The 24,726-nt window shown below is 49.4% G+C and overlaps 1 protein-coding gene and 1 long non-coding RNA gene across 2 annotated transcripts in view; both read left to right on the top strand.

Moving 5' to 3' along the window:
* Nucleotides 1-24,726, top strand: part of LOC145716028 (protein CEPU-1-like) — a 759,467-nt gene that overhangs the window by 273,642 nt on the left and 461,099 nt on the right. The gene's annotated exons all lie outside the window — the stretch shown is intronic.
* Nucleotides 14,085-16,103, top strand: LOC145716070 (uncharacterized). The gene is made up of 3 exons (XR_014138400.1): nt 14,085-14,470; nt 14,814-15,082; nt 15,185-16,103. It is a non-coding gene; the product is annotated as an uncharacterized LOC145716070 (long non-coding RNA).

Raw genomic sequence — 24,726 nt, 5'->3', positions numbered from 1 at the left:
ATCAAGAGGACGCTATCTGTGCCCTCCATTTGGGAGCCCTTGAAACAGCACACGGTCCCAAATGCCTGCGGGAGCCTGGTGGGGGATGTATATGAGCAAAGCCTGCCTGGCATGGGGGGGGCGGGGGGGGGCGGCAGATTAGAGCATACACACCTCATCGAAAGGCTTTCAAAATATATTTTAAACCCCAAGACTCCTTCACAAGACATAGGAGTGTGCCAAATTTGGGCTGAGCGCCATGCAGCTCTGCAACCCCGCGGAAACTGTGCTAGGGGGAGCACTGGATAGCCCAGACAGCTTCTGCCCCCGCCGCCCCCCCCCCGCCGCTGCCCCCTCCCCTGCCCCGGTCAAGCACAAGGACTCTGGCTGTGACGTGTCTTTGCTTGAGCTGTTTGGTCTGGTCTTCCCGGGATTTCTGCACCTTCTCTTCTGACCCGCCACCTCCCCGTCCTCCAGTCTCTGTGCTCCCAGCTCTATGGAGGCAGGGATCAGATTTCCATGTAGACTACCAATACTTAGAGGAAAGGGTCACGAGCTCACTTAGGTTTTTAGTCCTCCAAGTACATAGTCAGGGCTTCATACAGGTTGATGGAACTGAAGTACTCTTGGACTGGCCCTGGCCGCTTCTTCCCAGCCCCCAAAAAGAAGGCTTTGTGGTAAACTTCTCCTTTAGAACAGTGAAGATCACCATGCTTTGGGGGAAGAAGCTCCTGTGTTATTTGTTAGAAGCCTAAAACTATATAAAAATAAATCTAGACAGGCAAGAGGGCTGGGGAGGGCCATAGGGTAAGAAATCCACTGGTACTGTTGGTGGTGAATTGTGAGGCCAGTGAGGAGACCAGAAGGTGATTCCTCCATCCTTCCTGGCTGCCCACCAGCAGCGTGTGGATGGTGGTTGGTGGGAGGTGTGTGTGTGCTCCTGCTTGCTCCAGGGGCTGGCCCAGGGCTCACTGAGAGGGGCAGGGCTTCTAGTTGACCAAGAAGATCTCTCCTGACCTGTTAGGACTCCTGCCCTAGGGGACACAGGGAAGGCGGTGGCCTTGTCTGAGCAGGACGGTATGGCAGTCTTGGAAGAAGCACATGGGTCTTTGGATCAGATGCAGCTCAGGCCCCCTGCCAGGCTCCAGATCTGCACTTGCAAGAGCTGCAAAACTTGTTCCTGTTGTGTGGGTGCGCGTGTGTGAACATGCGTGTTCTTTCTTCCTATCCTCTTGCCATCCTAGTCACCCACCTGTGGACAAAAATCTCCATTTAAACACAGCACCCAAATATTGACATGATACCCTTTGGGGGTGCCCACTTGCCACCCTAATTTTCTCCTCTGTAGAGACCTTTCCAGAAATGTCCTCCCATCCTTCCCCAGGAGCAGTGCCGCAGAAATGCCCTCCCTAGAAGGCATCCCAGCCCCACACCCTGTCTGTGCTTTCCCCCACGGGGCTGGAGAACAGAGGCCTTACGTTTGCAAACTGCCTTTTATTTTTTATTTTTTATTTTTTTTGCAAACTGCCTTTTAAAACAAAATACCAGAACAGGGAAACAGGGATTTCACATCTCCCGTGAAGGAAAAAAGTTGCCTTTTACTCCCCGCCCCTCCCCCCCCACCTCCCTTTTCTCAGTTGGTTGGTGTCAGACTGATGTGTTGAAAGGCAACGCAAAGAGGAAGCGGGTGGGGGGGGAACAGCAACTCGGGGAGATAATTGACTTCAGAAAAGCTATGTCTGAGATGTAGGAAGAAAACAAGTGAAAATATGTTATTTTACAACCTTGATACTCCTGACCTCATTCAAAATAAATATACACATGCTGTATGGGTGATCAGGTAGACTGGAAGAGGAGTCGTTAGCATAGGGTACTGCCGCCCTCTAGCGGCCACGAGAAACAGTGCCACAGCCCATTTTCTGTTTCCCAGAGAAGCAGGCGGGTTGCCGAAGAGTTTGGGCACAGCCTGAATTAAAACCAAAATAGCTGATTGAAAAGGAGAGCAGTTCATAAAAGTCTCCCTTCTCTACACAAAACATTTGTTGTCCCTGCTAGTGTTGGCTGGCCCTCTAGAAGAGAAGAGGCAGGCCGAGTAGGAATGAGCTTGGCTTAGTCTTTGTGACTCGTCAGCCACGTATCCTTTGTGGGTCTCGGTTTTATCTCTTGTAAAGTGATAAACTTGAAATAGTCAATGCTTCTGGTTCCTTCCAGCCGACATATCCTTTTAGGTCCGAGAGGCCCTTGAGGAACGCCGAAATCTCAGCGATCTGGCAAACCACGTGCTGGTCTGGTGGGGGAACTCTTTGTAGGGATTTTCTCTTGGCATTTACACTCATTCAGCGCTATTATTACTGCCTTTCTCTAGCCCGGATGAAGCTGGTGTTAGCTCAGTGCCCACAGAACCAACTGTATTGTTCCCATTCGCTGTTACAAGAATATGGCCATTGTTATTACCAAGCCTGACTTCCCTGCCTGGTTACTCTCACATTGCCTCTCGGAAACTGACAACAAAGAAGTCCTTCCCCTGAGGATGTAGATTACTGGGCACCTCAACTCACTCCAGCTCCCAGAAATGGACACCCACAGAAGGCACGGGAGTGGACCTGGAGCTCTGAATTGGGGATCAAATAAAAAATACTACTCCTGGTTAGTAGTATTTAGTCTTAGGTTTTTCCCTTGCAACTGAATCTTCACACAGTTCACTCACTGCTAAAAGAGAAAACTCCCCAGCATGTGGGACATGTAAAGGAAAAAAAAAACGTACTGTTTTCTGCATTCACCCCGTCCATATTAAGAGTCTCATTTTTTTTCCAGATATTTAACCCGTGTGAGCAGACTTCAGCTCTCACCCACCACCTCCACTTCCTGCTCCCAGATGGACCTCCAGATACCCCAATCTCACATCCACCTCAGTTCTTGTGTGCAGCTACCAGAGTCATTTATCTTTTCTGTTTAAACCCTTGGGGTATTTCTGTTTAGCAAGACAGCGCTTTGAGGAAGCTACACGGTTTTATTAAGTGTATTAACCTGAAGAGCAGCTCATGTGGTGGCCACAGTGTGTCGACTGCTTGTCTTGGCTCTATCCCAGTATGTCAGGGGTTGTTTTCCCAACACATTTTAAAATTTTTATTACTGACTATGATTTGATTTCACTGATGTTATTATTAAAATTAATTTGTGTCTCACAAAGCCTAAACCACAGAGTAGACCTTTGCCAAAGGCATCACGATAATGTTTCTGGAAAGGCGACCACGTGAATACATAATTAGTACTTGTTGAATGCCTACTAAGGGCCACGTAGCTTGGCAACTTATTCCTTCTATTTTTCATCGCAGCCCCAGAGGGGAGACAGTATTATGTCATTTTAAGAGATGAAGGCACTGAGGCCTAGGGAGGCTGAGTGGCTCACTCACGTTCTCACAGCTGCCACATCCTGGAGGACACAGAATTCCCACCCAGCTCTGGTTCCGGAGGCTGTACATTTCTCTGAATAACGCTCCACCCCCGGGCATGCCTCTGCTCACATTCCATTTGGGGCCTTGATTCAGTGGGTGCTACGCCGGCCAGCACAGTGGCTGTGGTTTTATGTGTCCTTTCCTATGAAGGTGACTCAAAATTTGAAACAGAGGGTGCATCATCTGAGCCCCTAAGAGAATGGCCCTGTCCCTATCGGAGAGGAAAGGCTCCGACCTCCGTTAGGCTCACCTGCAGCCCGGACTCAGTCCGCAAGGATCTTTGATGGCTTGAATATGCAGTGCAGGGCAGGGGGTGCCGGAAGCTCAGAGACAGAAATTTGGTCCGTTGATTTGAATCTTAGAAACTTGCCAAGCCGGTTTGCGATCACCCTGTCTGAGAGGACTCACACTTAGCCCAATTTTGAAATAAGAACCTTGACATTCTCCTCTGGAGAATCTGAGTTTTGACAGGAGACCATCAGCAGACTCGAAGATCTATTTTGGCTTTAAAATATGTGAATTTATGGAAGAGGAACTGAAAGAGAGGAGCTTTGTGAACATGTGAGCGTTTCAGATACTGAGAATGCTGTTTGGTGCAAAAGGAAGGGGATGTTTTCTGTATGATCCCATAAAGCAAAACCGAGAGCAGTGGGCCTAAATTATTTGGGAACAATCAGTTCAACATAAAATAAATGTAAAAGTCTGAGGTGCCCAAAGAAGTAAAAGGCTGCCGTGATGATTTTCTGGCAGTGTGTGTGTGTGTGAATATGCGTGCACACTCGCGTGCATACAGGGGAAGGGGCAAATAGAAAAGGAAGGATTTATTCAGATGACCTTCACAAATTCCATATTTTCTGGACTTCCATAATTAAATGTTTAAGATGGGCCTTCAGGCAACACACTAGTTATCAGAGATGTATTTGCTTAAGAAATTTGCCTGGTGTACTTTTTTCCTTTTAATTTCAAACGGTCCAAACAGTAACAAGAATAGCATATTGAAGAGCTCTCCCCCATACTTGCCGGGTAACTTTTCAAAACAAGGCATCCTCTGACATAACCACAAAGATTATCAAATTCAGGAAATTGGACACAGATATAATGCTATTTTCTAGTACACGGCCTGCATTCAAGCTTCCCCAGATGTACAAATGCCATCCTTTCTCACAGTTTCCCCCAACCACTGACCCCGTCCACTTAGCTGCACTCGGCTGTCATGTTGCTTTATCTCCATTCATCCGCCACAGTGCCTTAGCCTGACATTTTTGAAGACCACAGACAGACTGGCAGTACTGGGTGCTTTTCAAATGCTGCTCAAATCACCAGAAGAGAGTTCCAAGTCTGGCACGTATTATGTGATGAGTGTTATTAGCAGAACGGAAGGGCATCTGTGAACTGTAGGGCCGAGGGCCCCAGAGCCCGGGCCTGCCTGGTTAGCTTGACTTACGTGAGAGGTGGCAGGTGCCAGGGACAGACGCCCTAGGTTTGAATTCTGTTCTGCTATTTGAATTTGTGCAAGCCACTCACCTTCTGTTAACCTCGGCTCCCTCCTCTCTGAAGTGAGGGCTTCCCGTGGCAGTAATAATTAAGTGGCACATTGTAGGTAAAAGTGCTTAGTAAACTACAGCCACCTGGAGGGAGAATAGCACAGCGCAAGGACACGTCTGTAAAATGCGATGGTGGAAAACGAAAGCGGGCGGTCCAGGTCGGATTGTTGGTGTACAGCTGGACGTGGCTTTCAGGTTCTTCTTGGGGGTTAAGTGGGGCCTCCTCTCGGCACATAGCTCCGAAGGCTCTCGCACTAGTAAGGGTCACTGCTTACTGCGCGCCTACCCAGGGTCAGATGCTTTGCCAAGAGAAGCCCAGATTCTCATACTCATCCTGAAAGGTGTCTAATCTCTAGGCTGAGATGCAGAGTTGCAGAGAGACTATGTTATTCAAAGTCGTACAGATAGGAAATGGCAGAATCAATAAGCCAATTTCCAACACTTGCGGAGGCATTGCTGTGCGTGAGCATACGTGTGTGTGTGTGTGTGTGTGTGTGGTGACTGTATTCCCACCCCTCTTCCCAATACATCTGGTGGCACAGTGACATGGAACCATGGGACACAGAGCTTGTCAGCAAGTCCTACTCTAAAGTAAGGGGTTTATTTGAATCTGGAAATTATCAACTCGTGGGGCGCCTGGGTGGCTCAGATGGTTAAGCATCTGCCTTTGGCTCAGGTCATGATCCCAGGGGTTCTGGGATCGAGCCCCACATTAGGCTCCTGGCTCAGCGGGGAGCCTGCTTCTCCCTCTTCCTCTGCCTCTCCCCCTGCCCATGCTCTCTCTCACTCTCTCTGTATCTCTGTGTCTCAAATGAATAAATAAAATCTTAAAAAAAAATTAAAAAAAAGAAATTATCAACTCTTTAAGCGGGACCTTAGTTCTTCATTGATATGCAGATATATGCTAATAAGCTCTGGTTCCACAAGTCTCTTGATGACCTTCTGAGTTTCATTTATTTGCTGATTTTGTAAAGTGTGAGTCTGGAATGTTCTCTAAGGAATTCATGAGTATGACAGCTTCTGGGGGCACCTGGAATGAGCTTCCTCTCTCCCTTCTCCTACCTGGGAGCCAGACCAGGATTCAGGGGAGACTGAAAACTCAGGTGCTCTGGATCATGCCAAGATTGAGGTTCAGGACGTCCTTCTGTGGTGCCCCCCTTAGGTCCTCCCTGGTTGTCCCTGTGCTGGTTTCAACAGAGCTGACACACCATCAAAGTATATGGAATCACCAAACACTAAACTTGGGATATCAGGCAATGCAGTTGGCCAACAGACTGCCTGATGTTTGCTGGTGGGGCAGTCAGCCTTCAGGTTGTGCTCACCTTTAAGTGCTGTTGCCTATTTGGGAACCTGATATCCAGTGCTCATCCCTAGTTCCTGCTCCAGCTCAGCACGGAGCCAGGAATCTCTGAGTCTTGTAGGAGTATGGCCCAGAATGAGGAAGCAATGCAAAACGGACACTCTTCCCGTTTTTCCTTCCCACCCTACCCTGGAACCAGGTTTGTTCTGGAAAGACCTGGCCGGTGGTTTGTAGGTTTCCAGACATTTTACTGTCCAGATGTCTCCTCATATCAGGGTTCTTCAAAGACCTTGCTCTCTTCCTGGTCTCCATCTCTTTCTTTGTCAAGAACCCTTCAAATCCCTGCTCTTTTTCCAGTTTGGGGGAGGGACTGCTATTGGCTCTGTCTGCCTTTGTTTACTGACCTTTCCTCTCTGACCTCTGATCCTCCCTTGAAGCAGAAGGGCTGTGGGCTTCCCAGGGGTGGGGCTGCTCCCATGGAGAGTGAGTGCGTTCCCAGGGCCCCTGAGAATGCATTCTCCCAATGTGGCCCTGTCTTCAGGAGCACAGCTTCCTGCGACACCCTTTTATTATAGTTGCTGCAGCTGTCATGTTACATAATTGCTTTTAAAATAAGAAATATTCCATTGTTGGAAAAAGCGCTCAAGGAGAACGGCCCTCTCCCTGTACACATGTGCTCTGCATCCATTCATGGCCTGGGTCCCCTCAGGAGCACAGCTGTGGACTCCATGAAGCTGCTCACAAATGAGAGTTACCCCCATCCCTTCAAGTTCTTCAAGCCGCTCCCTCTTGCATTAGGACACATTCCCTCCGGGCTCTTCCCGCATCTCCTCATTTGTTCTTGGGTCCAGATGGCCCCTCATGCTCAGAAGAAGTTATATGCTTGAGAGAAGGAATGAGCAATGGGGAGGGGTGTCCACAACAAACTAGTTCAAACTGAAGATCAAGTACAGCAAAGGGTTTACAACTCACCGACAGATTCCAGTTGGTTTTCGGGGCTTTCTGGAGCAGTAGGTTGAAGAGGATTCTGAAGCCAAGTCCGGGCTCAACAGGAAAGAAGTCTGTGATTGATGAGCAGTGCATGCCGCGGGCATGCGCAGAGGAGTGCTGGGGATTAGCCGGTCCGGAGCTGAGGTCTGTTACCTCTGGCACCGCTGAGTTTGCTGTTCTTTTTGCTCTTTGTAGTCAACCTTTCCCAATTCTATCTGACAGCTTCTGGGGCCATTAGTTTCCCCTCCTAAGGTCCTAAGAAATGTGAAATGTTACAGTATCATCATCACTTGCAACTTCTTAGGAACCCAAATCTTGGGTCCTGGCCCCGACAGACTGACTTCACGACTCTGCGGGGACACTCAGTAATCTGGGGGATGTGTGGCCAGCCCTCCAGGTCACCCTGATGCAGACTCACCCCTGAGAACCGCTGTGTGATGGGACAGGAGCGACGTGGGAATGGAGAGGTGAATGGCAAAAGCTAGTCCTGGTTTTTGACTAACTCCTTTCTCTCTTTTAACAAAGTCATGGAAAGGTGAATCTACTGGTTTAGGATTCTCTGGGTGAAGCGGCTTGAGAGGACCTATATATTTTATAGCAATATTCAGCGGCAGATTTTATCGAGCTTCAGTAAATCCCTCCTGGGTGGGGGAGGATGAAGCTCCCTGGGCGACGGCGTGATGTGAACCCAGACAAAGACATTCCCAGAGCGCCTGACCCTCCATCCTTACGTGGTATTTACGCCCCTATTGTGGCCACCATGTGGCCTTGCCTTCCCTCTCCCCGGGCGGCACCGGCTTGTGAAACTGGCATTTCCGATTGCACTGGAATGAATCAGAGAAATCCACACTTGGGCTATTAGAGGGAAATGAGAATATTGAACAAGGTGAACGTTTGTGTGGATTTCGCCGGGGGGGGGCGTGTGCGCATGCACGTGCGTGTGTTTTCCTTCCTTGCACACTACAATCATAGCATCAAGGGAAATGAAAAGTAAGAAGGTTGAGCTCACCCATCCTTCCCATCTCAGGTGATATATCTGGAAAGAGATCATCGGGGCCCAGACCCCAGCACTGGAGGCAGAACCTCCACACGAAAGGACTCCTCTAACTTGGCCTCCGCGGGCAGTGGCCGCATCACGGCTGAGACACCTCTTTGGCCCCAAGGGACAGTGGGCTAAATAATTCTGCATACCATCAACAGGTGTCTGATTTCAGATCTTTCCCCTGTCAGCTACTGAGACATGGATGCATTACTGTTGGCATGCTATATATCTGAGCAGCCTCCATTTTCTCACCTGGAAAATGGGGTAATACCTGTCTCAAAGTTAATTGTAAAGACTCCTCTAAGAATCTACATACATAAAATAGCTATTGCAGCTTCAGGCGCTTTGAGCCCTAACTCTCTAGGGCATTCTGCAAGCACCGTGGAGGACCAACCCAGAAGTTTCTTCCAGAGTGCTCTTGCTTTCTTCACTCTGCCGGGCTCTCCCTCTCTACTCCAGGCCATAGGAACACGTGAGAGCCTAAGAGAGCTAGGACAGGGTCTTCTCTGCCTGCCGTGCTCAGACTCTGCCCCCTGGTGGTGACTGCAGATCCTGCAGGCCCTGAGCCCTGCCAGGCTGGAGGAGGGAGGGCCTGCCGCCCACCTGCTCTTGATGCCCAGACTCAGGAGATCCTGGCCTTGCTTCTCCCTCTAATCTGAGTGCACCTCTGCTGAAAGCGGACTTCATTCACTTTCTGACAGCTCTATGTGAAATTGGCTATGTCTCCCATCAGAAGTGTTTCCTGGCTCTTAATTCCCTTCCTCTTTTGGGTTTGGATAATTTTGACACTTGGCAGCCCAAGAAAGGGGCAACCCCAGCACCTACTCAGTCGGTGCAGAAAGCCCTCTGTACTCACAGCTCACTGTGTGCTTTTTACCTGCCAGCCAGGCCTGCCATGCGTGATAGAATACACTTAGAAAGGCATGTAAATGACATGGATACCCCAACACCAGCTTCCCCTGCTTTTTCTCTCTTTCTTTCATAAACATGCAGGGACACAAGTTCATAGAGCTTTCTAGAAATTCTGCTAATGTAAATAAGTCCTACACTCGTTTGCTCAGCTCCTATACCTCATTATAACCGAACTTTCGCTCACAAAGTACAACTTCTTTTCCTTCCTGCTAAACCCAACCAGAAGGTCTGCAGGCTTTTTTCCTAATCAAAAGAAGATGCGAACACACCTGCAAGAGCCACATTGCTCCCTGGGCTTCAGCAGCTCCTCTCCTTTGTCTCCCTCTTCTTTGCTCCTCTGAAGTAAGCCAAGAAAGTTACCCAAGACGTGTGTGTCACCTAAGATGCATTGACAGGCTAGTCTGTGTTCTCGGCACAGTTCGGGGTGCAGAGGGAGGAGGCAATACGACCCCTGCCCTCCAGCACTGGTAGATAATCTCCCTCCCAGGAAGCGATGACAAACAGCCTGGGCTCCAAGAGAAGTCTGAAGAGGTACATGCCTTATGAGCGAATACCGGAGGTGAAAATGGGTGAGGGATGACGATGGGGTCAGTGGCACACATTTTCGTATGGTGAACTCTCTGGGAGTGTTGTGGAAATATGCCTGGGGTGTCAGAGGGCTCACTTTGTCAACAGGTTTGTAGCCAACCTGCTCCGGGGCCCAATTGGAACATGAATCAATAAATAATATCACTGTCACTATGGAGGGGGTATGGCTGAGCTCTTAGGGGAAGTAGGCAGATCCCAAGGCAGATGGTGTTTGCATCTTGGGGGGTCACAGAGATAAAGCCACAGAAAAGGTGGCTGGATGCTTCAGAGGAGGGTCCTGGAGGCAGAAACCTCTGGAATCTCCATTGTCATGGAAACTGATGGCTCCCAGGCCAACTTTTCCCCTGGATCTTCCTAATCCCGGGGCCATGTTGCTGGGAAGGAAAGGGTTCACTGGGAGAGTGGGGAGTTTAGAAGGGTCACTGGTACAGGGCAGGCCATGGTAAATGGAGGTTCTTGTAACTGAACAGATTCCCTCTTGCCTTGGAGTTCAACAGAACTGGGCTCTAACTACGACCCTGTTACTTGCTGGCTGTACGACACGGCATTCGAATTAATTTCACCTCGCCCTCCTGCACATTTGCCATCAGTTAAACTTGGCTATTCATCTCTGGCTTTGGTCTTGAGAAGGGAGTGAGCCGTGTGTGGGCGCTGACCACAGTGCCCGACATAGAAAGAGGCATGAGGTGATGGTGGACCTGACCATGAGCTTGATGTGAGGACAGTGGCCATCTCTGGCCGCACCAGCCTTTCCAGAGGGGTCCCCAGGGGGTTGTTCTGGCTGGGTCACCGGTGACAAGCCAGGATCACAGGACTATAGCCCAGCCACACTCACCACTTAGAAACTGCAAAAAGGCAGTGTCCCCATTCTGCTAGGGAAGATGCAGACTGATGGTCATTGCATATGAAAACTTCTTCCCACAGCCTCGGAGTACTTGGAAGCATGCCCTTACCAAGCCCTCACCAGCCTGGGCCACAGCTTCCCGGGACCAAGAGGGAGCAGAAGGGTGGGCATGGTTTCCACTCAAAGGGCACTGGCCAGGCCCGGCTCCTGTCCTAGGGAGGATGCACTCGCTTTCTGTATGCTGGGTATTTGTTCAGCTAGACAATTGAGCCTAGCTCAATTTGCACTTGCTATTCTTCTACTTGCAATGCCCACATATGGAGTGGACTATTTCCTCACTTCTCTCAGGTGTCTCATCAAATGCCACCTTCTCAGAAATGCCTCCCAATCACCCCACATAGTCGAATCACCGCCATACAATGCTATCTCTTTATGTTGGCTAACCATTTTTCTTAGCTGATTCTAACACCTGAAATATTATATATTTTACTTGTTGATTTATTTAGTGTTAAGGTCTCCCCACTAGAATTAAAGTTCTGTCTGATCAGGGACGTTGCTCACATCTCCATCCACAGTGTCTAGAACACTGGCACGAAGAAGGCGCTTTTTTTTTTTTTTTAAGATTTTATTTATTCACTTGAGAGAGAGAGAATGAGAGACAGAGAGCACGAGAGGGAGGAGGGTCAGAGGGAGAAGCAGACTCCCCGCTGAGCAGGGAGCCCGATGCAGGGCTCAATCCCGGGACTCCAGGATCATGACTCCAGCTGAAGGCAGCCGCCTAACCAACTGAGCCACCCAGGTGCACTGAGGAAGGTGCTTAATAAGAGTACATGTTTGGAATCTAGTCATGGTAACTCGAGGGATTTTTTTCCAACTCTGAGATCCCATGGTATTGTACTGTAAACGTAGTACCATGCTGGGTCCAGAATGTTTACGAGGAAGTCTGGACTGAGCCTTGTCCCCTGGGATTTTGTTATCACAAGCCAGAGGGAAGGAGCACACATAGGTGTCAAATATCCAGGGGCCCAGGGAGAGACCCCAGCAGGAGAGAGCCACAGGCAGGAGGGACGGTGGGCGCCACAGTTTCTGAGGGGGCAACTGAGAGCAGGACTTGCTTCAGGATGGTCTGATTCCGAGACCTAATGGCTGGACCCCACCTGACACCACAGTGAGGCTGGCTGAGAGGCACAGATGAGAATGAACTAATTTCCTTTGATTTCCTTTGATGTTTTCAAAGGCAGAAAATAATTTCTGTCCTCTTATGAGAACCACTTAGCTGTAGGCTGGGGGTTGGGGGGTGTTCCGTCTGTGGGAGATGCTAATTAGAAACAATTCTACCCAAGGCCTGACCTTCCCAGGCGCACCTCAGCGAGGCGGCCCAAGCTCCAGGGCCCTGGCAAGGGGGCTGTGGGGTGGGGGAGCGGCCGAGCTGTGGAGGGGACCCTGGATCGGGACACTCCTTATTTGCAGGCCAGCGCCCTGGGACAGATGGGGGCCCGGTCTCCATGGGCCCCACCTTCATGTAGGACCTCCCCGTTCCAGCACAATGACAAACAGTTTGACTAACCCGATGTTCCAGGGAAGAGTCGCAAGTGTCAGACTACATGAAACAGGACAGAATGTGAAATATGGTAGATAATAAAGCTGAACCGCTGATGTGCTGGGAGCAAGGTGTCCAAACCCTCTCGTAGGGTCCCCTCCTGCCGCACTGGCTTGAATGAGATGTTTCTGCCTGCGGAGATGTCTGCCCCTTGTGCCCGGGGCTGCAGCAGGGCCACGAGCCTGCTCTGTTGCTCAGTGACCTTAATGAGGGCTAAAAGGAGGACAAGTGTTCACCTCCCACTGCGGCCTGGACCTCCAGTCTGGTCGGAGCTCTCTGTTCCCAGTCCCTTCACCAGGCTGCTCATGGGGGGAGGGACCTCTGTAGACGTGCAGTCCCGGAGTCAGCACTATCTGTCTCCCGTGTCTCGCTGAGCTGAAGTGTCACCAGGGAGAGAGGGACAGAGGGCCTCAGGGAGGAGGGGGCTCCCTGAGCTCGGCAGCGGGAGGGTTGTGAGTTGCCCTCTCCTGGCCTCTGCTGTTGATCCCTGGGTGGTTCCCAGCTCACCCTGTGTTCTCTCGGCCCACACATGTCCCCTGGTGCAGAATGCACTCTAGCAAAGCAATCAAGTGAATGTATTTTTAAAAGAAAACTCATTTACCAAGCAGGCCTCTGGAGCAGTTGATGGAATAGCCTTCCTCTGGATGGAAATAGTAATGGCCTCCCCAGGGCTATTATTGCGTTGACATTACAGCAGGCTAATAAACCCCAAAGGGGTAGGACGTGCACTGCCAGCCAGCTCACACATCTGGATGGGGAGCCTGCAGATGCAGGGCTGGCCGCGGTGCCTGCAGCTCCGGAGGATGGCCACGAGAGGGCACTCCTGCGCTCTGCCAGCCGCCTGAGCTGCCTGCTCTCTGCGCGTTAATTGGGCTCCTTGAATCGGGGGGAGGGCTCTTCCTGGAGGACTCTGTACAGGGAGGGGAAGCCACCTGCCCTGTTCTCTCTCTCTCCGTGCCCCTAGTTGAATTTCTTAAAATGGCTTGCAAACCCAACCATATAGGGAGTGTTGGAAGGAGGGTAGGTAGCTCACATCATTAAATCGGGAACCGGCATGGTAATGAACAATGCTTTCGAATCACATCAGAATGTGATTGAATGTATCATTTCTCTTTAGGAGAAGTCTGTGAGTTGAGCTCCAAAACCTCAGAGGCAATAATAGTGTCTGGCTCCTCCTTTCACCTGTTTCTCTTGGGGGCACGCAGAGTATAAAGTGGGTATGCATAGGGTGGAGTACCTATCCTCGCCCACCCCCTGTTCTTCCAGGGGCTCTCGTAAAGCGGGGACAGTGACCCGATTGTTTTTCTTTGTATCCCCAGTATCTAGCCAATAACAGGTGCGTGTGCAATTCATGTTTGCGTTGAACCTGATATTGCCTTTCCTGGGGTGGGCGTTTGGCTTGTGCAGAAGGTCCCAGCTACTCCCTGTGTATGACAACCAAATTGCCGATCCTGCTGTCAGGCAATGTGACGCCATTTGGGATCAGAAAATATGGCCAACAGTGTCATAGACTCATCTGAGAAGGTCTCACCTTATCTCAAAGGCCTGTGAACCCCACTACATTTTACTTTAGGATTTCCAGACCACTCATGAACACTGAAATGCACATTTTATTTATTGTTGTTTTTTAAAATGTATTTAATTTTAATTTTATGTGAGCGTACTTGTCAGTAAGAACAAATGTTGGTATATACATTGGACATTTTTGTTTGTTTGTTTTTTAAAGATTTTATTTATCTGATAGAGAGAGACACAGCAAGAGAAGGAACACAAGCAGAGGGAGTGGGAGAGGGAGAAGCAGGCTTCCCGCGGAGCAGGGAGCCCGATGCAGGGTTCAATCCCAGGACCCTGGGATCATGACCTGAGCCGAAGGCAGACGCTTAACCACTCAGCCACCCAGGCGCCCCAACATTGGACATTTGTTAAGGAAAATCCCTGGCAACCCCTGGTGTCCAAGGAAGGAAGGAACACTGCAGGTGACCTTCTGACCCTGAACCAGCCTTTCTTCTTGGGAGAGCTGAACCTTTCTCTTCTGCCACAGCCTGTGGCTCTGCATGGGGGTGCGAGGGAGAGCCCAGACCAGGGAGAGAAGGAACACAGGGGGCAGGGGGGCTGTCCTGGTGCTGCCTCAGCCTCCCCAGTGCGGCCTGAGCCCTCAGATACCAGTTAACTGTGACCGGATGGCAGGACGGGAAAAGGAGCAGGTGAAGGAGCAGGTGGGTGTGAATTTATGCCCCTTCCGATCCCAGCCCAGGACAATAACTCTTTTCTTTAACTTTCTGGGCCTTAATTCAAAGCCTAGCTCAGTCTCTAGGTCAGACTTAGGAGATTTATCTTGTGGAATTCGGTTTCCCTGCAAATGTTGCTTTTAGTCTGGTTCCCCTGAAAGTTCGGGTACTTTCTGAGGACAAGTGGAGTCCCAGTCCATGAAAAGGGGCTGTCCCAGTGCTGGTAGCCCCCTGGGAAGGATGAGGTTGGGCAAGGCCCCGAGTGGGGAGGGCATGGGGCCTCGTCCCAAGGGAGACCTCGGCTGCCCATTTCTCCTCTGCCTTCCTCCAGGTATCAGGCAGGCAGCAGGTTGCCCCAGGTTGGTGAACTCGCCTGCTTGCATTTTGAGAAGCCCGGTTCGGAAAACATTTCCTCTCCATTAGATACCACATTCATCTTCTTCCAAGACACTTGCCGATAACTCCATGATTCGGCCACCTTGCCTTTCTCTGGCCATCCACTGCTACCTATGAGAGAGAAGAGGTGGGAACATAGGGAAAATACTATATTACCAGCACTCTATACTCTTGTTTTCCTTCACATCACAGAAGATAACACAGGTAACTACCTAAACATAGCTACTAGATCTTGGGTACTGGCTCTCTGTGGGTGGTGTGCTAAGGATTTTACTTACATTCATCATTGAATTCCTTTCCTCACAGCTATCCTAGGAAATGGGTGCCATTATCTTCCCCATCTCACAAATGAAGAGACTAAGACACAGAGAAGTTGGAGTTGTTACTGGTTACCATCTCGTTTGGGCAGAGTCAGGTCTTCCATCCAGCCCATGCTTGCAACCAGTAGGCTGAGCTGTTGCATAAGCAGAAATCACTAGATGATTGTGGGCTAGAATCTCCAAAGAAGGCCTGGCAGGCTGGAAAGCTGCTTCCCGGCAAGATACCATGGTTCTTGTGTGTCCTCCGTGCATTGAGAAATAAAGAAAGACCACACTCTGTTGCCTCCCAGTGTCTCAGTGATGAAATGTACAGGAAATAGATATGCAGACACACCCAGAGCAGCAACAGGGAGGCCAGCCATTGTAGGTTCACCTAGTCCAGTCTCCCTCCCCTGCTCTTCACTGTCCCCTCCCCCAGGCTTGGACTGAATACCTCCTAGGGCTGGGATCAAGGTTTGCATCTACCCTTCCTTTGGGCGGCTGGCAAGGTGCCCCAGATCACCCTTCCCTCTATCACCACTGACCAGCCCTTGAGAAAGACTGAGCAGCGAAAAAGAATTTTTGCTTTGATAGCAAATACCAATTATTATTGGTGATGTGCCTATTACCCAGGACAGAGGTATTTGCATCAACAGGGTAGGCTCCCTGGTTTGCCCAAGATGAAATTCAACAGTACATTAACCTGGTGGTCTCGCGGGCTGGAAGTCATGCTGTGGAAGTCCACAGTGAAGGGAATGCTCTCCACATTCAGGACTTGAGGCTTCTCTCCCCTCGTCCCCGAGCCCATCTGTTTGTAAAACTGGGTACAGGAGCCCATGGGGCTGGCAAGGAGAAGCCCGGTTCCAGGATTAAGGAAGAGGGAAAACACACAGTGTAGTGAGGCCTTTCCCACACGCCCCGGTCCAATTCACATATTCACAAACATTTCATCAGGAAGACAAACAAAACTGCCCAAATTCCGGAAAATCAAAGAGGAGGCATTCTCCCAGAGGAATGCATATGGTGGGTAGAACTGGGGAAGGGCAGGGCACACAAGCATCCAGGCTAGAGCCCCAAGGCCAGAAGCTCTGGAAGAACATATTTCACAAGCTGAATGCAAAATTTAAAAGATATATGCCACTAATGAACTGCCTAATAGAGGTGACAATGACCGTCCCCTTCCACCAATAATAAAAATCAATCACATAGAAAGCAAAAATTATAGGTAATGCAATGAGGAACTCTTCTCCCAGGATAGATACACCCGGCCCAAGGAGTTGGGGATGAGAATGATGTTTAAAAACTGAGGGAAAGGCGGTTTGGGGGGGCAGACCCAGCATCACTGGTAAGTGGGAATTTGGAGAGAAGCAGTGAGACCACTCTTTCTGGAATGTTTAACATGAGGGGCAAAAGGGACATAGAATCTGCCTTTGATGGAACTTAGCCAGCGGAAGATTGTTCTTAATGGAAGAAATACTCAGATTTCCTCCTGGAGAGGTCAGGGAGGGTCACAGGAGCTGAGTATTAAGGCCTTTTGCTTTCTTGAAGGTGGTGCAAGCCTGGAGCTGAGCTGAAGGGCTAAGATGGGCAGAGGCGAGGCTGCACCTGCCCAGGACTCTCCTCACTGTCCCCACGAAGCTCTCCATCTCTCCTCTCACAAACATCTGGCTCCTTTGGCAGGGTTCATGGACCTGGGACGGTGCTGTGCTGCGCAGCTCACCCTGCGCACCCACCAATGGGCTCTGCCTCTTCTCCTCCCCCAGCGACAGGAGCGGTTTTCCTTCCATCTCTAACGTTTACAGAGTTCCCATGCATATCCGAAGGCACAGAGCTAGCACCCGGGCCAAGTGGCCTGGGGATAGAAGGCCACTGTGCCTCTGCTGGTTTCTCCCCGCCTGTGTCTGCCCCTCCCCGCGGCGGGGTCCACAGGGAGCTCGTTTTCCGCGGAACTCCGGCGCCCACCCTGGCCCAGACGACAGTCTGTCTGTCCCCTCCAATCTGCGTCCCTCCTGGACTCTCTGCGGGGACGTGTGTCGGTACCCGCCTCGCGTGGGACTCTATCTACCTTCCTTTGTCTGGAAGTCTTCCCCCGTCCCCCGCCTCTCCCTGTCTTCCCTTTTTCTTACGCTGGGCAGCGCAGACCTGAACCTTCAGAGGCTCCGGCACCTGCTCAGACCGAGTACTAGGGGTGCGACGCCCTGCGCCACTAGGTGGAGCTCGTTGCGCGGTTCCAGGGCTAACGTGGCGGAGAGGAGGAAGCCAGAGCTGGCTGCCGCCGGGGTGAGCCGACGTTCACGCTTTCGCTGTGTCTTAGGAGCTTTTCAGATGCTGTCTTCCTCATCACACACACACACACACACACACACACCCGACCGATGCTGTCTTCCTCATCACACACACACACACACACACACACACACACACACACACACACACGACCGTACAAAGTAGATATCATGAACTTTTCTTGTTAAACGAAGACAATGAAGATAAAGATACTTGAGCAACTCGTCTAATTCAAATCCTGAGACTGAGGGACAGCATGGGTAATGTCCATGCTTCTGGTCAAGACGGAAGAAAGGGCTGGGACAACTCCCTGCTGGGTTCCCTGGTAGCGTGTGGGAGCTGTGAGCGGAGGCTCCACACCCCTAAGCAAACAGAATGCGAAGCAGGAGGAAGGGAACGAAGGTAGGAGGGGTGGGAAGTCCCAGGATATGTTCGTGCAGTTCTGCACCATCTCCTTGTGTCTCTCTTCCTTCCTTGCTGGCCCTGGAGACCATGTCCTCGGACCCCTCCAGGCGGCAGGTTGTGAGGGGAGCCCTCCCCCTGCCGACCCTGGGTGGTGCTGGGTGGATGTTGACTCCTGCCCCCTGCAGACCTCTGGGAAGGCACAAGGTTAGTTCCTTCTTAAAGAAAATGAGAGAGAGAGAGAGATGGAGAATCTCCATTTTGGCATCTGGGCCGTGAAATGGGGACACATGGAACTCTTAGCTGAGCTGTGGATGTGGTATCAGAGCAGAAATTGCCTTCCCGAGCTTTATAAATGCAGAGAACAAGGCAGGAAGCTAAGGAACCAAATCGCCCCATGTCAGTGCTGCTCCTTCAGGGTTAATACACTGAGAATAAAATCCTAGAAGAAGAAGGGTTAAAACAGAAACTTGATTAAGGCTTAGTGATTCCAGGAAGAAATCAAAGGGAAGAATGTCACTGAGCATTCGAGGTTAGTTTTAGATGCTGGCAGGTCATTAAATGAATTTAGTTGAGATTCTGGGTTTTTATATTGTGGTTAATTAATCTAGGTAAGTATTTATAATGATAATAGCAGAGCGACCATCAGCCAAGACAACTCATTATAAAGGAAAGTCAGGTGCGGCCTGGGGACGGAACAGGGAGAGGGCGTGGGAGCAGGGGCATGGCCTTACAGGGAATCACTCTGTTTTGAGTGTCCCGGGTCAAGGCAGAGGAGAGTCTTGGGAACAGAGCGACAATCTCAGAGCTCAGGGGTCAACGGCCCTGGCCAGGGTGATGGTGAGTGCGACAGAGGCCTATTCAGGGGGTTGCTTTCCTAATTCCAAGACGTTCTGTCTCAGTGAGGGATGGGGAAAAAAAAATCTCCAGCTGAAAAATGTCACCTTCAACCTGACACTGGAACCAGAGCATTTACAAATCTGCCTGTCACCATGACAGTCTGACAGATAGCAACCTTAGCTGGGACCGAGTTAAATCGCCACTATAAGTCTTGCAAAAAGTTTGGCTCTTAAGATTTTTATCATCGAGACAGGTTAAGGGATGGGGGGCACGGCTTCTAAACAGGAAGGAGACCGAGGCTCCGTGCCTGCCTGCTCCGGAGCTCCAGCAGCTTCGGGATTATCTATTACCTGAGGGGAGGTGACAGCAGAAAATTACCCAGCATCAGCCCCATCTGTTACTGAGCACCGTTTATTTCACCTTCACTAATTCACTTGGTTTGTCATTTTTCCTTTGTCTCCGTGTCATCCACTAAACCCTATGTCTGTGTGCCCCGGCGCTCCCGGCCGGGCATTGTGGCTGCAGAAACAAAGCCTCCGGTAGCTTTTCAATGAACTGCAGTCACTCCTGAATCTCTCTCTCCTCTCTCTTCATTGTCATTTCCTCCATAATTGATTAGGAACTGGAGGCGGGAGAGGAGAGGCTGTGATGGCTTTTACAGCCTGGGTCTGCAGGCAAAGCACATCTCTGGGTTGGCTTCGTCTCTTGGGACCTGCCTCTGTCAGGACGAAGTGGCAGAGTATTAATAAGGGATAGCAGACTCATGTCACTGGGAGAGAGGTTGCAGAAACGAGGCTAAAGCCCTGGCTCTCCCATTATCTTTGGGTGCTTGGCCATCAACCTCTTCCAGGCTCCGTTTTTTGTTTTTTGTTTTTCTTTTTTCATCTGAAATACAGATCCAATGCCTGCTCTCCTCCCACCTGCCAGGGTTCTTGTAAAGATTAAGTGAGATAGTATAAGGGGGAGCTCCCTATGCCTGTTGAATGAGAAAATAAATGCAAGGCACTTCATGGGGACTTGCAAATAATAAATGCTCCATAACTACCATTATTAGTAGTATGCAAAAGTAAGTAATTATGATTATTTGTCCCCCTTGCAGCATTCACTATTCTTCTGGTTTCCAAGCTAGATAAAGTTGTGCATTCAACATTCATCGAGCAAGTTCCATGTGCCAAACACTGTATTCTATCCTGGGGCCAGGAAGATTTTTAAAACACAAGCAAAAAATGTGGCGCTTAGGTCTGAGAGCACAAAGCTGGTGGGAAGACATGTCACAGAGTCGAGAACAGGGGGTGTAGGCGTGCACCTAACTTGGAACGGAGGGGTTGGGCACTGGGGAAGGTCCTGGTTGAGAAAGTGACATCTGCAATGGGGCTTAAAAGGGTTACCCAGTTGAGTTAGGGACTGGGAAGGGCATTCAAGTGGGAACTGCCCTCAGAAATATCCCTCAGGCAAGACAAGGAGCAGGAACACACAGTACCCCTGAAGTCAGGAGCTCCAGATTTGAGACTGAATATGGGAACAAAGGAGATACCACAGAAGGAGCATATTTATTTCATGCCAAGCATCATGAGCTTTCCTGAAGGGCAGTGAAAACCACCAAATGCTTTTAAACAAAGAGTGGTGGGGGTGCCTGGGTGGCTCAGTCGGTTAGGCTTGCAACTCTTGATTTCATGCCAAGCGTCACGAGCTTTCCTGAAGGGCAGTGAAAACCACCAAATGCTTTTAAACAAAGAGTGATGGGGGTGCCTGGGTGGCTCAGTCAGTTAGGCTTGTGACTCTTGATTTCACTCAGGTCATGATCTCAGGCTCATGAGATCCAGCCTTTGGTCGGGCTCCGTGCTCAAAAGGGAGTCTCCTTGAGATTCTCTCTCTTCTTCTCCCTCTGCCCCTTCCCCCTGTGTGTGTGCTCTCTCTCTAAATAAACAAATAAATAAAGTCCTTAAAAAATAAAAAATAACATAAATAAGGAGTTGTCCCTCAGATTTGCCTAGAAGATCACTCTGGATTCCTTGGGAGATGAATGGAGTGGAAAATCAGCCAGGCTGACAATACAGAGATCTGGAGCCTGCAAAGAAACTGCCTGCCTTAGCAAGGAAAGTGAAAGCAAATAATGCAATATGCACCACTGGATTCTCAGAGTTTAGGAGATGCTCCCCAGGGTAGGCAGCATGAGGGGCTTGGGGAGCCTAACGGGGAGAAGAACCCCAGCAGGGAGTCCATAAGATCCAAGAAGTTGCAAGCTGCTGCCACCAGAGGGCAGTGGTAGAAGGGCTGAGATGCAGGCAGCGCCGCCTCCAGGTTCAGCCGCAGGGAGGGCGGAGCAGGGAGCTGTCTGCTAGAGGAAATGCCAAATGTGTTGTCTGGGACATTTTCACCTTAAAATGTTCTGGGGCACGGTCAGGCCAAGGATTTAGTTTAAAAAAAAATCTGTGTGATCCTACTGACAAGATACGTGCTGGACTTGTCTGAGAAGCCAGGGTAGCCGTGGTACTGTGGACGCCCCTCTGGTTTCGCAGGTGCCCACCTATCAATCCCCCCATGAGATGATGTGAAAGATTGAATTGGGTTAGCCTGATGCCTTCCTAAAAGAATGATTTCATATGTCTACATGTGTTTTCATATACATCGTCTAATTGAATCCTTACAGCAACCCTAGGAGGCACATATTAACATTTTACAAATGCAATTCAGAGAAGTTACATGATTTGCCAGGAAATGAAGTAGGTTTTGATTCAAGAACTCAGGCCCTTCCTGCTTTTCAATATCCTTTGTCCTTGGAAATATGAGGTTTTCTACTTCATAGGAGGCAAATCTGCGGATGGTGCATTTGAGTAGCCTAATAGGCATATCCACCTTGACGACCGAGTGGGAGCCTGCAACAGATCAGCCTGGAGAATCCAAAATGTCTAACTGAGTTGTTTCCATGGATGTTTCCACCTAATTCTTGGGGCAACCCAGTGGGTAGGATTATTATCCCCATTTCCACATGAGGACACTGAGGCTCAGAGAGGTTACACGTCCTGAGGCAGCTCGGTTAGTAAGCACCAGGGGTCTGCGCACCCCCACCACTGCGCGTCTGGTCCCCTCTTGCTCTGAGATGGACAGAAGCCGCAGTTTCTGAGCTCCCTCGGAGGGGAGGGCTGAAGTTCATGAGGAAGGCTGGATTGTGGCCCAGAAAAGTGCACATTAAATTAACATTCAGACAAACTAGTTTTCCAAGAATTCCCAAAGTGTTGTCACCATAGCAGATCTGTGATAATCCAAAACCAAGGAGAAAGCTGGCCCCTTGCAGGGAGGGTGGCTAATTCTGTTTGGGATGAAAAGAGCTAGTATCCTCAGAACGAAGCAGACAAATTTCCTCAGCAGAACTGAGTGTCGGGACGGTGTTGGGTGCTCACTGTCACTGTGAGGTATGAGAGAACAATGATAGAGCACAGCACCAGATCCACCAAGCAGGGGACCCCAGGACCCCAGGCAAGTGGAGTGGAATGCAAGCCCACGACAACAACCCTGTGGGTGCAGCTGCAGGTAGCCTAAAAGGCTCTGTGTAAAAGTCCTAATGTTTCTTGGGGGGAAGGCTGTCTGGGAGACACTGGTTAGATGCACATCTCTTACTGGGCTCTAAAGAGGAGAGCATTCCAATGGACGTGGACCTCCCACTTGCCCCATACACATGGATCACACCACACAACATCGTGATTCTACTTACTTATGGGTTTGGGATCTGTCCAGCATATTGTTTCATCTCTCTCTTGTTGTTCTCCTTTTCTTTCCCATGAAATTAGACTCCCAGGAAAGTGACCCTTCCCATTACCTAACTTCTCAGAGCCTACCTCCTCTTGTGATAAGTGAGCTCGATCATATTCGCCATATCCAATTACTGTGAGAATAGGAAGAGTAAGCATCTATGATAGCAATTAGCTCTGGGGACAGCACATATTAAAGCTAAACAAATATTGGGTTTCTCTCTTCCTTCCCCTTTGTATCTCAAACATGTGCTTGCATGCACACACACACACACACACAAGGCAAACCACAAACCTTGCCAATAAATCTATGCGAAGTCAGAGTTAACTTAGAAAATCAACATGGTGCAGAGGCTTTTAGAGGACTGACATTCCTCAGGTTATGGAAAACAATAATAATAAATCTTAAGGAATGTCACCTTGCCCCTGGCACTGAAGACAAGAACCTGAAAACGTTAGTGGAATAGCCTTGAGTGCATGGAGAAAAGAGGCAGACAGTTTGTGCGCAGCAGGGGAGAATGGCAGGTATTAGTGGGAGTGAGCTGGGGCCACGGCAGCTGGGGCCACGGCAGCTGGCTGCTTGGTTGTCAGGCTCTGGACTTGTTCATTTCTCAGCTTTCATTTCAGGATGAGGATACAGGGCAAAATGGCAGCAAATGTGGGAAACACACAGATCACAGTCATTGGAATTTTGGAGTGAACTTGAAAATGGGGACACATCAGTCCCAAACCATTCGGGCTATCTTGCTCAGTGAGTCACTGAGACACCGCAGGGGTGCTGGCCCTTCTGAGATTTTGGCTGGCTTTGCCCCTGCAGTCTCTTTGATTGTTTTACATGTTGGCTGAATGATTTGGGTGCTTAGATCTTTGAGTAATTTTGGAGAATTGTTCATCTCCCATTATCTCTTCAAATATTATTTCTTGGAGCTCTCCCTCTCTCTCACAAACTCCTATTAGGCATGTGTTGGGTCTTCTCACTCAAAATTGTTATTTCGTGTTTTTCATTTCTACATTTCTAGTGACTTCCTCAGATTTCTCTCCCATTTTGGTAGTTTTCTCTTCTCCGATAGTACTTACCCATTCACTGAGATTTTAAATTTTTCATGACTTCATTTTTTTTATTTCTAAAAGCTCTATATTTTAAGGCACCTTTTTTTGAATGTCTTATAATTTCCTATGTGTTTGAATCCTGAATTTTTTTTAAGTATTGTAAGCTGAATTATGCCACAGTCTCTATTATGTTATTTAATTCCTAGAAGTTCGTAGGGGGCTCAGAGGAAGTGGCTGTTTCCTCGTGTGTTTTGTCATTTTGGATTTGAACACAGCTTCAGCAGGGGAGTGTGGGAATGGGAACAACTGTGTGGCCTGGGGTGAGAGCAGTTGTGCTCTCCTCCTCCAGGGGCCCCAGGGGTAATCAGCACGGGAAGCATGCATCTGGACCCCAAACCCACTTTCAGCATATTCCTGGAATTACAATTCCCTGGACAGACACAGCTATTCCATCCAGAGCCCAGGTCAGGACAGATAAGGTGTTTTACAATCTTCATGCACATTTTGGAATTGTTTTCCTAATCCAACATTTGGAGGCTTCCAAGTACTCCAGCTTTATGAGGAAATGTCAGCCGGTTCCCAGCCTCAGCTCCCAAGTTCCTGTTAAGACTCTGCCACTTAAGTTACAACACCACAAGCGGTCGGAGCACCAGCCCCTACCCTCCCCACTCTATTTTAAGTCCTCTCTTTGTTGTTGGTCCTTGGAGAATCCCCTTATTTTCTTGCAATCATCATCATCATTAGCAACATCATCATCATGGCTAACATTTATTGAGGCCTTATACTACATGCAAGCTCTGCTCTAATTACTTTATATGGATGAACTCATTTAACCCTCATAATAACTCTGTGAGGCAGATGCTGTAATTATTCCCATTTTACAGATGATAAAATGATATCTTCCTTTAAAGAACAAGTCTTCCCCTTTGGAAGAAAAAGATTTAGAATATAATTCTATAGAAGCAGATGAAGAGTTAGATTCATGGAGGAAAATGGTATTATAAGGTTCACATAGGCGGGTCACATCAGAGTCAGAACTAGTTACCCCTAAGCCTCCACTGTTAGTTTAGCCCAGTGCCTACTGGGTATTTACCCCAAAGATACAAAAGTAGGGATCCGAAAGGGTACGTGCACCCTGATGTTTATAGCAGCAATGTCCACAATAGCCAAACTGTGGAAAGAGCCAAGATGTCCATCGACAGATGAATGGATAAAGAAGATG

The sequence above is a fragment of the Leptonychotes weddellii genome, chromosome 11, assembly GCF_054177405.1.
Source record: "Leptonychotes weddellii isolate Sample4059 chromosome 11, ASM5417740v2, whole genome shotgun sequence".
Lineage (NCBI taxonomy): Eukaryota > Metazoa > Chordata > Mammalia > Carnivora > Phocidae > Leptonychotes > Leptonychotes weddellii.
The sequence above is the reverse complement of the archived record's forward strand: the minus strand, read 5'-3'. Positions and strand labels throughout refer to the sequence as shown.